Here is a 12,482-nt window from a genome sequence, read left to right on the forward strand (position 1 = left end):
CCTCGAGGAAATGAAGAGGCTTCAGGAACAAAAAAGGGATAGAAAACACAGAAACATTCACATCAAGTCTGAGGCCGGCTCCACACTGACAGTTAAAACAAGTGAAAGCTCAAATGTTCACCCACCACTTTCTTGAAGTGTGGGTTTGGGATTAAAAACTGGCAACCCCCCTGAGTTCACACTTGCTCTCTCTCTACCCCCCTCTCTCTCTCTCTCTCTCTCTCTGGGCTGCTGCTCTCCTCTCGGAACCCTGAACTGACAGAAAGTGCAACCCGGCAAACTGTCCTGAAAAGTTTTATACAGATGAAAAACAGGCCTCATTGGTGCTCGCTCACCAAGCACTGGCCCCTCATTGGCTGAGAGCGACACAAATAGGTAGACAGGGATGGCCCTGTGGTAGAGAGTATGCAGGGGGGTAGGGTGGGGGTTGGGGGGAGGGGGCAACAACTGCAGAGGGGTCTACTGCCCGGCAAGCTTGAAATAAGATGAACACTGGAGAACATGCACGCTCAGGGGGCAACAACGGCTTTCTGAATTAGAGGTAGGGGACACTGATTGTGTATGTTTGAGGACACTCGAATACTCAACAAGTGAACGAAAGAAATGTCAAAAGAATTAAAGGTTTTTAAAGGTCACCTTCACTTTTGCAGAAGCAAAGTTAAATAGAGTGAATAATTATATTTATATGTTGACACAATATTCCTCAATGCATCTCTAGTTTTCCTAAAAAGCAAATACTTTTTAGTATTTTTTAGTAAAGTACATTTACCCAATAGTGTACTGTACGTACAAGTTTCTTATAAATTGATTTGGCGAACTTACACAGGTCAAAGAGAAGCACTTAAGTTTTGGGCCAGACAGCTAGACAATGAACTGAAATACTTCTTTCAAGCTTCTTAAATGTGTATTTTCTGGTCCTTTATTTTCTCCTCTATGACACTTTTTTAAATACTTTCGACTTGTGGACAAAACAAGACATTTAGGGATGTTATCTTGAAAATACTGTATGCTATTTTTTACAGTTTTCCGAGATCTTTGGGCCAAACAACTAATAGATTAATAAATAAGCAGCAGATTAATCAACAAAACAATATAATTGTTAGTTGCAGCCCAAGAAATAACTTGTACTTGTACTAATAAATGCTCAATGATATTTCGGATGATTTTATGATTTTATTTAGTTGTTTTATTATTAATTTTGAGTGCTTTAATATTATTATTTAACAAGAAGAGATTATCAGCCTGAATTAGTTTCCACCTTGTGAGTTTCATTCATCATTGTATTTACTGATAATTTCTACATATTCATAATTGTATGAATTGTGATCATTTTTAATTTCATTTTCATTCTTCATAACTTGATTTATAAGCTCCTAAAAGTACCTTTCTTACTGAAAACGGGAAGTTCAAGGCGGCAGACATCTTTGGCTCGTGAGCCTTGTTAGCATTAACAGCAGTTTGGACAGCAGTTTTTTGGAAGTCTACCAAATGCACATATTTGCTGACTGAAATTGTGATATTGCCACATCCCTAGACCATCATGTCAGGTGGATCTCCAGTTCATGATTGGAACAAACTATCCTCCAACACCTACATGGATTTTCACAAAGCTGTGGCCTCAGGTTTTGACCTCTGGCTCTCCAAAGCATCTCCCTGTTTTCCCCTGATGACGTACGATGGCATTTTTTAACATGAGAGATGTGTTTCGTCTTCTTCAAACCAAGGCTTTGGACTTTGGCCTACACTCTGTGCACGTCAGAGACACCATGTGTGCCGTTGCCATATGCTCGTTGTGTGTGGTACGCTTTTTGCCATTTGGTACATGTATAAGCTGTTTTCTAAAGACTTCTCTCTTTTTTTCTTTTATCCTGGTGTGAGTTCGCCAGACTCTCGTTCTTTGTGGGTGCACTTTTTTTCTCATTGTATGAGTCAATAAGCTGTTTTCTACTGGTGTGTTGATACCTAAGATTTCTCTCCCTTTTAGCTTTATCCTGGTGTGCCGTCGCCAGACTCTCATTGTGTATGGGTGCATTTTTTTATCCCATTTTGTTGGAGCGGATAAGCTTTGTTCTACTGGTGTGCTGTCTCCAATCGCCCTTTGGCCTTTGTGTTGTATGTCGGCCTAACTACAAGAACACTCGAATTTCCCCCATGGGGATCAATAAAGGAATATAATAATAATAATAATAATAATAATGGTGACTATATTTTACACTATATAATATCCATCAATGTTTATTATAGATGTCTCTGCCTACAGAGGCAACAATTTCACGGCCCATTACTGCTAATAAGCGGTTTTGAGTACTGTGCCAGGTGTTTATGTCTGTGGACACGAAACATACAAGTGAATAGTTGAGATCAAAATGTAGGCTGAGGTCGAAGACGGGTGAGATCTGAGCAAGGGTCGATTATGCATCATGGCTGGTGTGATCCCATCTCAAGATTGTCTCTAGTTTATCTATGTTTTAACACCAATCAGTATGGTTTTATTAGTGAACACTGATCAAAGGGGAACAACAAAGGATCACTTGAAAACTGTCATTGTCATCAGTATCATTCTTCATCACCAGTCTTTTATCATCTTCATCTCTGCAGGTTCACCACTTCTTTCTCTTCTGTTGTTTCTTTCATTTATCTGCGACAACCTTTTCCTCTGTCTCCCTCTGGCCTAGCGTCTGTGTTTTAGCTGCAGCGCGGTGTGTTTCTTCGTGGGCCGGCTGTAGCTGTGCAAAGCTCAAGGTGGCTCACTGACATTTAGCTCAATCTCCCTTTGGGATCGGGTTACCGCGGCTCATCCTAAGCACTGTGCTCTAATGCTAATAAAACACAGCAGTGATAATGCTGCACAACCCCTGCAGAGGAACACAAACACACACACACACACACACACACACACACACACACACACACACACACACACACACACACACACACACACACACACACACACACACACACACACACACACACAAATACACACACACACACAAATACACACATGTATCAATGGTCTTGCATGGTGAGAAGGCAATTCTCGAAACACTAGTTTGGGATCATTTCTTAGAAAGAATGATTATTCAGATCAAGTCTTTTGAGCTGCCTGTGATGAGTTTTTAATTAGAAAGGACACACAAAGTATCATCTTACTTCCTTAACCTTATCATAAATGTACTTATCCTGGTGTTTTATTATATTGACATTATCCTTTACATTATTAAAATAATTAGCTTTTTTGGCTAAAGTGGGCCAGTGAGTTGAAGTTGACTTTTTAAAAGGGGCCATCGCTCACAGCCGGTTGACTTGTTGTCATGTTTCCTGTTGTGATTGTTGACTTAAGGATATTTAAGTACTGGGATATCATGACACAGGAGAGAGGACACAGAAGTCCTAAAACAGGACGTCCTCTGCCGTCGACCCCTCAGTGCTCTGTAGCCTGTTTAAATTCTTATATCATATTATATTGTTCCTTCAAAAAGCTTCAACGCACTATTCTCAATTCAATTCAATTCAGTTTATTTTGTATAGCCCAGAATCACAAATTACAAATTTGCCTCAGAGGGCTTTACAATCTGTACGCATGTGACATCCTCTGTCCTTCCCAATGAAAGTTAATATGAAAGATACAAGTTAATTTGTTTTCTTTGGTCTTAAGTGTTTTGTCATAACGATTGGTGCCAATTTTTTCGTAATTACTGAAGAAATGAAATGCTCCTATCATAATTTTTGGGTCTTTTTAAACTCTCTTAATGTTAGTCGCAGACAAAATGTCTTACTATTCTGCGAATTAATTAATCAGTTAATCGATTCAACATAAACTTATCTAACCAGGCGGCAACCTCCAGGTCTGAAAAGTGAAGCCAATGCTAAGGTGCCTTAAAGCTGCATTCTCTCTCCTGTCCATCAGGGGGCGACTCCTCTGGTTGTATAGAAGTCTATGAGAAAATGACTCTACTTCTCTCTTGATTTATTCCCTCAGTAAACATTGTGAACATGAGTTTATGGTCTCAATCTCTAGTTTCAAGTCTTCTTCAATACAGCATGATGTTCATTTAGTAAATTATGCTCCATTTAGAGTTAAACAGACTATAAACAGATCTGAATAAGTTACAAATATATATTACTCATATGCATAACTATTCACCTCCTTTAATAGGATACAAACATCAAATCTACTTTGATTAAATGTTGTAAGACAGTAAAACATGAATACTTTGTATGTGTCTGACCGTGCACACATTGTGTATTATTATTTATTTGCTTGTTTTAGCTTTGACAGTGGACGTCAATGTTGTTCTACCCTCTGAAATGATTATGTGTATAATGATTTGGAGCTGGGACGGGGACAGTCGTGATGTAACAGGCTCGCGTGTTTGAGAGCTTGTTGGCAGCGGTTGGGTGTGGGAGGTGGGCACGCCGGGACTGCCTGCCTGTGGCGGCTCATCACCGGGATGGATACAGGAAGCACTCTGAGGGAGGATGATGAGGGCCAAAAGTAGCAGCAGAGCAGGCAGTGGCGCGTTTTTGTGTGTGTGTGTGTGTGTGTGTGTGTGTGTGTGGAGGTAGTGCGTAGACCGCATCGTATTATTAGCTGAGGCCGGGCAGCTGGGATTCGAAGTGCCCCACTGTAACTGTACCTATAGCAGCAGTTGTGCTCCTCTGGTATAAATAGTGCGCGGGGCATGCGGACAGGCAGTTATGACACAATGGCAGAATTTCAGTGTTCTTTCAGGGAGGATTGAGAATGTGACACCCTGCAGGCAAGGACCCCCCTAGATGCTACACGGAGGCTTGAAGGTCACGTCAAGGTGGGGACGAGTGTGCAGAGAGTTAACATGCACGGCAGAAAAACAGATTATTCTCCAATTTCACCACGTAAACAGAAAGAGCAGTTTCATTTTTTTAAGGAGAAATGATTCATATGAACACATTTAAAGGAATAGTTTGAGAAGATTGATACGACTCATATCAATCTTCTCGTCTCTGCAAGAAATCAAATATTTTCATATTTAACCCTTGATTAACCATGATTTCATTCAAGCCGTAGCTCGATGGATCCCTTAGAGATTTTCATCCATGCATGGAAAAGACAATGAAGGGGGGAAGTTAGTAGTAGAAAAGTGATAACTGACCGTAAACAAAATAATTCAGTAGTTTTAGCTTTACATCTTGTGTTGCGTTACGGTTGAGATACACCAAATCTGGCCAACAAATACAGTCCGGTTTGATCCGGTCGATTGGTGGTGCCTGGTTTTGGTTCGGCTGTAAAACTTTCTAATTTTCCAGCCGAACAGAACACTAAAATATGTTTCTAAAAACATTCAAGGCGAGAAATGATCAATGCAGTAACATAATCTTTATTCATATTTGATCTGCACTGCCTAGTTTTACTGTCTGAGCATGCTGCCTTAAGAGTTACGTACCTCATTTGATTAAAGTTGAGGTTGAGTTATGATTTATTCTTTTTAAATTTAAGTTGATTTAGTTAGTTTGAAAATCACTTTTTGGGCAAAACAATAGTGTCAGAGCAGTTTGAGTATATTGTATGTTCGAGTTACTCACTTTTTCTCACACTTTTTCTTAGCCATAGGTGTGAATTAGGGGTTTATTGTCTAATACCCTACCGGTATTGATGATAACCATGAAATTTATATAAATTAATATATATATAATGCTTGTAATACACATAATAGGATTGTGTAAATAATCCAGCACTTCTTAAAACACACTTTTGCACAGTTCTGGTTACAGACTCCCTCCCCCTCCCTACACTTGTGTTTTGAGCGTAATTCATTTGTCAACCATAAAAACTAAATGCACAATTTTCTATAGTAACCCAATTAATTTGACAGCGATGATCGTGTTGTGAAAATCTGATATTGTGACTGCCCCTTGTGTGAATAACCTCCCGTCTCCTGGCAATCCCAACCATCTCTTGGCTGAAATCTGCCCGTTCTCCATTTCACCAGCTCATGATTCTTGTCCTCTCCTGCACCCACTTCATCACTTCGCTGCCACGTGCCCCGAAGCCGTCCCTGGAAGTAAACCGAGGCCAGGCGCTCCCCTTTAAGTGAGTGTGTCCCTGGGAACATAAAGTGAGGACACACTCCAGGCTCTCGTGTTGCTCGTGTCAACACATCTCAGCCTCCCCCCCCTTCTTCTTACCAAAGACAGAGTAGAAACTGATAAAGAGCCACTTCCTCCTCAGAAGATGTGTTTGGGCTTTACAATGAAGTGGAGCCAACACGTTTAATTTACAGAAGGCCTGTCCAGTCTCTTACAAGACGTATGACATCATTAGATATCTCAGGACCAGCTACTGTTTGTATCGCACATTTAAATCTCTTTGATTTATAACTTGTTGAAGTGCTGAAACGGTCTGGGTTTGCTGCAATGTCAACTTATAGCCAATTCAAATTAGATTAGCCACAGTGGGTTTCCTAATGGGCTGTCACATAATTAGAGATATAACTTAAATACTCCCCTTTTTTTAATTATGCTTGTTTGGTTCCTAAAAGGATTTGTTTCATAACTTTTGAAACACTTTAATGGTGCTATCTTGGCCAGCTTTCCCTCAAACCACTAAGGGACTTCTTTATTTAATGCTCTATAATACCTTCATAAGTAAACAAAACCATCAGAGAGAACATTTCTGTATAGTTAATCTTGACCGGGTCCGATTCTGGCAAAATCAGATGTTGATTGTTGTTGGCAGCCAACACTGACACCACGCTGTTAGAGGCTCAGGCAGTATAGCTGGGCCCGCTGGAGAGGAGGGAGGGACGGGAGAACCAGAACCAGAACCAGGATTGAGCTTGGCAGACTGTTAGATCCTGCTGAGTAGAATTAGAGGTTTTCTAAAGGGACTCTGGTGCTCGGAAACACCACTGCTTTTGTCCACACGACCGCAAAATCAACACAAAAAGTTCCTTGTAGTTACTTTAAATAAAAGTTACATAAATAAAATAAATAACCTCTTCAGACCCACAGATTCTTTGGATTGGACCTTGAATTTGTTTCATATTGGACAGTGAGGTCATGTCGTTTTTCTGAAAATGTTAAGGTTTTAGCAAGTTCACATTCTCCAACGTACACATCTTGGCTATGAGCTTATTCCCTTCTTTTTTTGACTCAATATGTTTACAATTTACCTTTTTAAGTTGTGATGTAAAAGTTAAATTCATCAATGAAATAGAGAAAATCTAAATGATTAAAAAGGGACCTCTTTTTGGTTTCTGATCAAAATGTTCTGGGGTTGTATTGGGGCTTATAATGAACTTACTATTTCTTAAATCCTAGCCAAGATCCTGCAAAGAAAGCAAAATGTCTTTGTGAAAAACAATGAAATGTGTGTACAATATACACACGAGTGATGAAACATTTTGGGTTTGATATTTTTTGATCAGTTCATGTGGATTTATTGATGATAAAAGGTTTTTACCAACCTAACTTGAAATCATATGTGGGGTACTTGAGGTAAATCTTACCAACATTTGAATTTAGGTCAATATTTCCACCAAAATATTGTTTTAAGTTTATCCTGCATCTGTAACTCTTTCTGTTTGATTAGACATATATGCTTTTAATTGAATTTACCCAATCAGTGTGTTACATTTCAAATCTATTAGTTTCTCTTTGATTTCATACTGTGTGTTCAGATGTCTGAGTGTTGCTCTGCCACACTGGATGAAGAGGTTTATCATTCCTGAATGCACCTCATAGATGTGACTCCGCTTTATATATAAGAATGGTTGCAGAAAATGCTTATCCTAATGAGACAATGAGCACATGTGCCCATTGTGTGTGTGTTGGCTAACCTCTGGCAGGTTAGCTGGAGGAGTTTGGCATTCTCGGAGCTTCAGAGTATATTTAACCCTGTGGCTCCCCTGCCGGATGGCCCCGCCATATACGGGCCGGAGCGCGGCTAGGCTGGGAATGACCGGGTTCACATGGGCCCGGAGAAACAGGCAGCGGCGACAGGATGATGGATCAGTGTCAAGATGGAGGGAGTACGCTGTGAAGAAGTTAGGAGAGGGAGAGGTGGAAGCTGTGAAGGACAAGCGTGTGTTTATCGCCTTCTCTGATTGTTTTTTTTGACCAGCTGAGGCAGACTCTTTGTTCGGACGCTTATAGGATGAAAACAGATGATGAGGAGGACTGAAAGATTCTCCAGCTGCAAGGTTCAACTGCATTTGATTGTTGGCTTTTATCAACTGATGTATCCTGATGAAACATAAAGTGGAATACACAACAACACCCCCAAAAATGTGTGTGAGAACAGAAGCTGCTGTCAGTTTGGACGACGGCTGTAATCAGAAAAACAAGCAGCCATGTGAGAGAATATATAAATGTGACCTTGCAGACACAAACATTTCTGAGCGTGTCACAATGTGTTCAAGTGTGAGTGTGAGACAGACAGACAGACAGACAGAGAGTATGGCATGCATCAGACAGGTGTGTGTGTGCATCTCAGTGTGGATGCAAATGGGTGTGTGTGTGTGTGTGTGTGTGACAGGTGTTTAGTTGGAATGGCGCTAAGCTTTAAGTGCTGTTTCAAACCAAGCCCTATTCCTGGGGTATACACACACACATACACACATATACACACAAAAAAATGCACACACACACACCATAACGGTAATCATCTATAGGAGGATACATTAATTGTCCCTGTCGAGAAATCGAGTAGTTATTGATAGTAAGGAACGATTACACACACAAACACACACATACGCATAAAGGATTCACACACACAAACACACACACAAGGCTTTGTTTCCCGGAGGGCCATTTCAACTAAGACATAGATCACATCCCAGAGTGCTGCAGGGATGACGTATGTTTGAAGGCCAACCAGAAAGAAGCGTCGCCCCCGGTTACCTCGTCAAGAAGCCAGCGGTACTTTCCCACTGTGTTTTGGAAGAAGTTTATGATACTTACACCTTTCAACTTTAGGCTATCAACACCATCACATGACTTCAAATCTCCACCACTATGCTAAAAAGCAGACCAGTTTTTGGAGTGATGATATTTTGTTGTCTCATTTAGCCACATTTTTCAAGACATGTAAAAGCTTCAACATTCACAACTGGGTATCTACTATTTATGCATCTAAACAAAAACCCATTTGAAAGTCCTTTCAGGGTTTTAGAACTCATCAATCATTGCTTAGCAACCGTAACTAGGCATGGCAGGTCTGTCTTTTGATTTACCCCATCGTCTTCAAGGGTCTGTAGTGGGAAAGATAAAAGTTTGGAGGATGGTAACGTGTTTTCATTGAATTAAATACTCTGTTTCAATCCATATTTGTTGTACTTTAACCATTCAAAACAACATTTCCACTTGGGTCAAAAATCCTATCTCTCTTGCACACAAAGAGACGCACACACCTGCATTAACGGAGCAGTCGAGCAGCAATCTAACAGCACCATAAATTACATTTACGTAACCATGATAACACAACAACATTTTCCACATTTTTTTTACAGACAAAAGACATTGAAAGCAAACCTTCAATACATCTTTAATGTCACAATCCAGATCATTTCCATAACGTTAACTACTTTTACGGAGCGCAGAGCAAAGTTTTGATGAGCTGGCATTTTGAGAACGGAGGTGCAATCATCAGATCCACTGAAAAGAGACGGCAACCTGATTAGTATCTAAGGGTTTCAAGATTCAGACGTCTCTTGTTCTGATTAACGGTGGACATGCCGCTCCACCAGAAACATCTCTAACATCTCTTTTTTCTCACATCCTTGTTCTGATAGTAGACTAAGTTAGTGAAAATCGCCTTATTATTGGTGTAAGAAAAACAATTCGTCAATCATCCCTTCAACTGTCGATAAACAATTTGATCGTCAAACTTCACAAACTTGCTAGGCTTTATTGACAAGAACAACAGTATGTCGATCATCAACTGTTGAGGATGCTAACTTTTTGCCAGAGGACCCATTAGCTTTAGCATCAGTCTATTTCAGCCCAACGCTACCAGCCGAACTAGAAGTACTCACTTGTGTCACAAACCATAGTAGTATCTCACGGTGTGCAAACATGACTCGAAAACACTGGATGCAGATGTCTAAACAGTCAGATTGTAGCGGTCGGGGGTATTACTTTTGGGGGCGGGGCTACAGGATGGCGACCCTGTGGCCAATAAATCAGCCGCAGTATGCCCGGAGCTCCATTACCACCGCAGAGCTGGAACCGAAAGGGCCCGGTGCTGAAAGAAGAGCCAAGTAAATAATATAACACTGAGTCCATCACTCTCAACTCTCTGTGACGGACTCTCAGAGCAGAAAACAATGACCCTTTAATGGAAAATAAACGTGAGAAGATTACATTTTTGATGCTAAATAAGATGTCATTTTTGTTCATAACTCCAGGCAAAGAAAACTTTTTTTATGGTTATTTCTTGATATTTCTTAACACAACATTTATAATTGAATTAAAAAGAGAGATTTGTCTGTGTCGTGTTAATAAAACCAGCTGTAAATGTATTTAATAGACTGGAAAACGAATGTAATTGACAGTGTAAGGGGTCATGGCTACAAAGGACCGCAAAAATAGTTAGCGGAACAGAAGGTCTCATTTCTCCAGAGCCAGTTGACAACACTTCCTATTAATAGTGAGGATTGTCCTTGGGTATTTTTATAAAAGGAGATGGGGTGTGAGTGTGTGAGTGTGTGCATGATGAAAGTAAGTCAGAAGGGGATGAAGTTTTTCTCAGAGAAGACGCTCGTATTACAGCAGACTTACGCACCGCTCTGCTAATGCGTCATACTTCACCTGTTGGCTTGTGGCACCTTCCCTGAGTCTTCTCCTCCATCTTTCTCCATCCTTCTCCGTACACTCAATGTCACTTATTCCATGTATTTCTGTTTTTTTTCTGTCATTTTCTCCAAAGTACTTTCCCACACACAGACACACACACACACACACACACACACACACACACACACACACACACACACACACACACACACACACACACACACACACACACACACACACACACACACACACACACACACTCCTGGTCTATTTTTAGCCTGCTGTAGGGGTTTGAAGGTAGAGTTGTGTCGACCCCTCTTCTCACCCCGGCTCCAGGCCTTACAAGGACCCCCCGGTGGACAACGTTGCCCGGCAACCAGCTGTGTTTGCCCCTAAGCTGTGAAGGGTCCAACGCTCGACCTGCACCTGCCTTCATCATCCTAATTATCCACGCCATTCCTCCCCCTCATCCTTCTTCATATCATCAACGTTTTGATCGTAGTTCGATGTGCTAATGAGGCAAAAAGAGTTGTTCGGTTGTTGTGAGGAGTTGTGGAGTTATAAGTTATATCTAGTTAGAGTGGAATTACTCACTGAGATGTCAAGAAAATGACATGCCAGCTATAAAAATGCACAATTTTATTTGTCGCATTTTACCTTTGCCAGTAGGAACCTGTTAAAGATGCTTTAAAGAGTGCGATGAGTTTCTAAAACGAGCTCAGTGAACAAGTGCTTTTTAGGAAATTAGATTATTTAATTTGTTCACGTCATGTATGAATACAATTATTATAATTATATTAATAATAATTATAATAAAATCGACCTACCAGGACCTCTGCTTACTATGTAACACATTATATATTGTTTGTTTAAATGCATAAAAACAGCCATCTGTACCCCATGTTTGCAGTCTTTGTGTTAAGCTAAGCAAACTTGCTACTGGCTGAACATGCTTTGCCTTTATTTGCACAATAAAGATGATTATATGGCCCCAAAAGACCAACAGTTGCAGATTGCAACAAACTGAATAGCCCTCTGCTCTCTCCTCTTTTTCAAAGACTCATTAACGTGAGACGCTGAGTGCACAACCACGATAACGACGTTGGAGATGTTCCGACTACATTTTTTTCCTTCCCCATACTTGAACTTAACTACCAATCGGATACCAGTGTGTTAAAAACAAAGATTATATCTTTTTTATAATTCTGTAAAAACTCAAAAGGCTCTTGTTAGAGCCAGTGTTTGGTTTGTCCGTTCTGGGCCACTGTAGAAACGGTGCAACATGGTGGACTCCGTGAAGAGGACATGATATGAAGGTTTCATTCTAAGATAACAAGAACACAACCATTCCTATTGTCATCATACACTAGTGAAAATAGAATTATCAATATTATATTCTATCTAATTCTGCTGGTAAATGCCCAGAAATGCTACGTACTGGCCCTTTAATCCAGTGATAATTGTCATCACCATTATCTCTACAGTTGGCTTTGAAGCTATTATTAACCCTCACACCTTTGAACATCACCCATACCATCATAATCATAATCACATGCATCTTTACCAGGATTCCCATAACAGCCAATTACAACAACCATCATCATTATCTTTCCATGCGGAGTCCCACATTTTATCCCATTTACTCCTCATGTGTGTCAATGTCGTGAGGCCCAATTATGCTAATGACCCCACTGAGACACCGAGTGTGA

Source organism: Anoplopoma fimbria, chromosome 11 (assembly GCF_027596085.1).
Source record: "Anoplopoma fimbria isolate UVic2021 breed Golden Eagle Sablefish chromosome 11, Afim_UVic_2022, whole genome shotgun sequence".
Lineage (NCBI taxonomy): Eukaryota > Metazoa > Chordata > Actinopteri > Perciformes > Anoplopomatidae > Anoplopoma > Anoplopoma fimbria.